We start from the raw sequence: 5,000 nt of genomic DNA, 5'->3' as shown, positions 1-5,000 counted from the left end.
CGCCACCGCTGCCCAGGGGGGCCGCCCCCCTTGCGAATCGGCCGGCAGAAGCCGGGCCGGCGCGGGAAAGCTCGCAGCTTCTCTCTCCGCCTTGCCTCGGACGCCAAGCGGCTTCCCTCTCGGATCGTCTTTCAGCAGCCCTTCTCCCTCGGCCTCGCGGGGAGATCGCCCCCGGTTCTCCGGCAGCCCTTCTCTCTCGGCCTCGCGGGGAGATCGCCCCCGGTTCTCCGGCAGCCCTTCTCTCTCGGCCTCGCGGGGAGACCGCCCCCGGTTCTCCGGCAGCCCTTCTCTCTCGGCCTCGCGGGGAGACCGCCCCCGGTTCTCCGGCAGCCCTTCTCTCTCGGCCTCGCGGGGAGACCGCCCCCGGTTCTCCGGCAGCCCTTCTCTCTCGGCCTCGCGGGGAGACCGCCCCCGGTTCTCCGGCAGCCCTTCTCTCTCGGCCTCGCGGGGAGATCGCCCCCGGTTCTCCGGCAGCCCTTCTCTCTCGGCCTCGCGGGGAGATCGCCCCCGGTTCTCCGGCAGCCCTTCTCTCTCGGCCTCGCGGGGAGATCGCCCCCGGTTCTCCGGCAGCCCTTCTCTCTCGGCCTCGCGGGGAGATCGCCCCCGGTTCTCCGGCAGCCCTTCTCTCTCGGCCTCGCGGGGAGATCGCCCCCGGTTCTCCGGCAGCCCTTCTCTCTCGGCCTCGCGGGGAGATCGCCCCCGGTTCTCCGGCAGCCCTTCTCTCTCGGCCTCGCGGGGAGATCGCCCCCGGTTCTCCGGCAGCCCTTCTCTCTCGGCCTCGCGGGGAGATCGCCCCCGGTTCTCCGGCAGCCCTTCTCTCTCGGCCTCGCGGGGAGATCGCCCCCGGTTCTCCGGCAGCCCTTCTCTCTCGGCCTCGCGGGGAGATCGCCCCCGGTTCTCCGGCAGCCCTTCTCTCTCGGCCTCGCGGGGAGATCGCCCCCGGTTCTCCGGCAGCCCTTCTCTCTCGGCCTCGCGGGGAGATCGCCCCCGGTTCTCCGGCAGCCCTTCTCTCTCGGCCTCGCTGTGCCAAGCTTTTCCGGGAAAGACGGGAGCCGGGACAAAGCCACAGACAGACTCGTCCCGGCTAGGCGGCACCTCCTCTGCCCTGCCGACCGCACCAGCACGGTCGCTCCCTTCCGCCTTAAACACAGGCACGGCATGAAACCAACCTGTGGGGATGCGGCCCGTCACCTCGCTCCCATAATACGGACAGATGAGTCCGAAGGCGCCCAAGCCTCCAAGGGGACTGATGGAGCTCGACCGGGAAAAGGCGCCACCGCAGGCCGCCTCTTACGATGAGGCAGCCGGAGGCAGCCGGCAACAGCGACCCCTTGGTGAACTTCCGCAGCCGGCCGGGACAACAGGTCTACCCAGCACCGGCCGAAATACGACTAAGTCCCGCCGGATCCGGGGTAGACCTGGTGTCCCGCCGCATCCGGGGTAGACCTGGTGTCCCGGGCTCCGGGGTAGACCTGGTGTCCCCGGCCACGGGGTAGACCTGGTGTCCCGCCGGACCCGGGGTAGACCTGGTGTCCCCGGCCACGGGGTAGACCTGGTGTCCCCGGCCACGGGGTAGACCTGGTGTCCCGCCGGATCCGGGGTAGACCTGGTGTCCCGGGCTCCGGGGTAGACCTGGTGTCCCCGGCCACGGGGTAGACCTGGTGTCCCGCCGCATCCGGGGTAGACCTGGTGTCCCGCCGGCCCCGGGGTAGACCTGGTGTCCCCGGCCACGGGGTAGACCTGGTGTCCCGCCGGATCCGGGGTAGACCTGTTGTCCCCGGCCACGGGGTAGACCTGGTGTCCCGCCGGACCCGGGGTAGACCTGGTGTCCCCGGCCACGGGGTAGACCTGGTGTCCCCGGCCACGGGGTAGACCTGGTGTCCCGCCGGATCCGGGGTAGACCTGGTGTCCCGGGCTCCGGGGTAGACCTGGTGTCCCCGGCCACGGGGTAGACCTGGTGTCCCGCCGCATCCGGGGTAGACCTGGTGTCCCGCCGGCCCCGGGGTAGACCTGGTGTCCCCGGCCACGGGGTAGACCTGGTGTCCCGCCGGATCCGGGGTAGACCTGGTGTCCCGGGCTCCGGGGTAGACCTGGTGTCCCCGGCCACGGGGTAGACCTGGTGTCCCGCCGCATCCGGGGTAGACCTGGTGTCCCGCCGGCCCCGGGGTAGACCTGGTGTCCCCGGCCACGGGGTAGACCTGGTGTCCCCGGCCACGGGGTAGACCTGGTGTCCCGCCGCATCCGGGGTAGACCTGGTGTCCCGGGCTCCGGGGTAGACCTGGTGTCCCCGGCCACGGGGTAGACCTGGTGTCCCGCCGCATCCGGGGTAGACCTGGTGTCCCGCCGGCCCCGGGGTAGACCTGGTGTCCCCGGCCACGGGGTAGACCTGGTGTCCCGGCGGCCCCGGGGTAGACCTGGTGTCCCGGGCGGCGGGGTAGACCTGGTGTCCCCGGCCGCGGGGTAGACCTGGTGTCCCGCCGGCCCCGGGGTAGACCTGGTGTCCCGCCGGCCCCGGGGTAGACCTGGTGTCCCGCCGGCCCCGGGGTAGACCTGGTGTCCCGGGCCCCGGGGTAGACCTGGTGTCCCGGCCGCCGGGGTAGACCTGGTGTCCCGCCGGCCCCGGGGTAGACCTGGTGTCCAAGGCCCCGGGGTAGACCTGGTGTCCCCGGCCACGGGGTAGACCTGGTGTCCCGCCGCATCCGGGGTAGACCTGGTGTCCCGCCGGATCCGGGGTAGACCTGGTGTCCCCGGCCACGGGGTAGACCTGGTGTCCCGCCGGCCCCGGGGTAGACCTGGTGTCCCGGGCGGCGGGGTAGACCTGGTGTCCCAGGCCCCGGGGTAGACCTGGTGTCCCGGGCCCCGGGGTAGACCTGGTGTCCCGGGCCCCGGGGTAGACCTGGTGTCCAAGGCTCCGGGGTAGACCTGGTGTCCCGCCGGCCCCGGGGTAGACCTGCTGTCCAAGGCCCCGGGGTAGACCTGGTGTCCCCGGCCACGGGGTAGACCTGGTGTCCCCGGCCACGGGGTAGACCTGGTGTCCCGGCGGCCCCGGGGTAGACCTGGTGTCCCGGGCGGCGGGGTAGACCTGGTGTCCCCGGCCGCGGGGTAGACCTGGTGTCCCGCCGGCCCCGGGGTAGACCTGGTGTCCCGGGCTCCGGGGTAGACCTGGTGTCCCCGGCCACGGGGTAGACCTGGTGTCCCGCCGCATCCGGGGTAGACCTGGTGTCCCGCCGGCCCCGGGGTAGACCTGGTGTCCCCGGCCACGGGGTAGACCTGGTGTCCCGCCGGCCCCGGGGTAGACCTGGTGTCCCGGGCGGCGGGGTAGACCTGGTGTCCCCGGCCCCGGGGTAGACCTGGTGTCCCGGGCCCCGGGGTAGACCTGGTGTCCCGGGCCCCGGGGTAGACCTGGTGTCCAAGGCTCCGGGGTAGACCTGGTGTCCCGCCGGCCCCGGGGTAGACCTGGTGTCCAAGGCCCCGGGGTAGACCTGGTGTCCCCGGCCACGGGGTAGACCTGGTGTCCCGCCGCATCCGGGGTAGACCTGGTGTCCCGGGCGGCGGGGTAGACCTGGTGTCCCGCCGGATCCGGGGTAGACCTGGTGTCCCCGGCCACGGGGTAGACCTGGTGTCCCGCCGGCCCCGGGGTAGACCTGGTGTCCCGGGCGGCGGGGTAGACCTGGTGTCCCCGGCCCCGGGGTAGACCTGGTGTCCCGGGCCCCGGGGTAGACCTGGTGTCCCGGGCCCCGGGGTAGACCTGGTGCCTCACCGTCCCCATCGAGCCCGGAGCCGGGCAAAGCTCACAGCCTCATATCACCCCGGAGCCAGACGGCTCGATCGGCCCCGTCCCGCGCAATGAACCCCACCCCGCTTTCCAGATTAATACCTACTTCATGGCCGCTCTAGTCGCTTGGAACGAGAAACTCATCCGGAAAAAACAAACAGACAATAACGATTGGCACATTTTATTTCTCCTCCTTTCGTATCCAGAGCACTCCCAGCCGAGCCGACGGGCAACCCGTGCCCCGTGGTCTGCCTGCTGACACGCTGAACTGGCGAAACAGCGCCCCCGCCCCCGCCCCCGCCCTGTCCCACCCACGCCCTCCTGAGAGCCTACACAGCCCGGCCCCCCTGGCCCCGATGCGGCTCGCCCCGCCCCGCCCCGCCCCGCCCCGCCCACCGGTAGAGGCGGCCGCCGCCGGCACCACCGCCAGCACACAGGCGGCCACTTTCGGGCGGGTTCTTTCACGGTCCGCAGAGGTCTTCCGCCCTCGACCTCAGTCCAGGGGGCCGTGGGGGCTCGGTGCCGAGGCGCCCGGGGCCGGCACGAAGCCGCCGGCCCTTGGCCCTCGTCCGCACACAGACACAGATACAGCGCCACACCCACCGACCCCCCCCCCCCCCCCCGTGCGCACGCTCACTCCCCAAGGTCATCCCTTCAGGCCACCACACCGCCCCCTCGCCGCCCCCCGCCACCTGCCCCCGCCCCCCCGCCGGGCAGCGGGGCACGCCCACCCGCCCGCCCGCCTGCCTGGCTGCCCGTCCGCATGCACGCTCTCGCGTGCCCTCACTCCCTGGCCCTGGCCCCGTCCCCGTCCCCGCCACCGCCCCCTGCCCTTACCCCTGCCCTTGCCGTCTCTGACGGAGCCGCCCACGCCCGTCGGCGGTTGGGGGCACCCCACCCAGCCTCTCCCATCAGCCTCCCTGGCGCCGTCTGCATACTTTTCCCGCTTGCTAGGCACCCGTAGAGGAAGGCCGGCCAGGGACCACAGGTCTAGCCACGGGCTAGGCGGCCGTGAGCTAGGGCCGGCGCGGGACACCAGGTCTACCCCGGGGCCAGCGGGACACCAGGTCTACCCCGGGTATTAGGACACCAGGTCTACCCCGGGGCCTTGGACACCAGGTCTACCCCGGGGCCTTGGACACCAGGTCTACCCCGGGGCCTTGGACACCAGGTCTACCCCGGGCCCTGGGACACCAGGTCTACCCCGGGCCCTTGGACACCAGGT

Source organism: Melospiza melodia, chromosome 17 (assembly GCF_035770615.1).
Source record: "Melospiza melodia melodia isolate bMelMel2 chromosome 17, bMelMel2.pri, whole genome shotgun sequence".
Classification (NCBI taxonomy): Eukaryota; Metazoa; Chordata; class Aves; order Passeriformes; family Passerellidae; genus Melospiza; species Melospiza melodia.
This window is presented reverse-complemented; position numbering follows the sequence as displayed.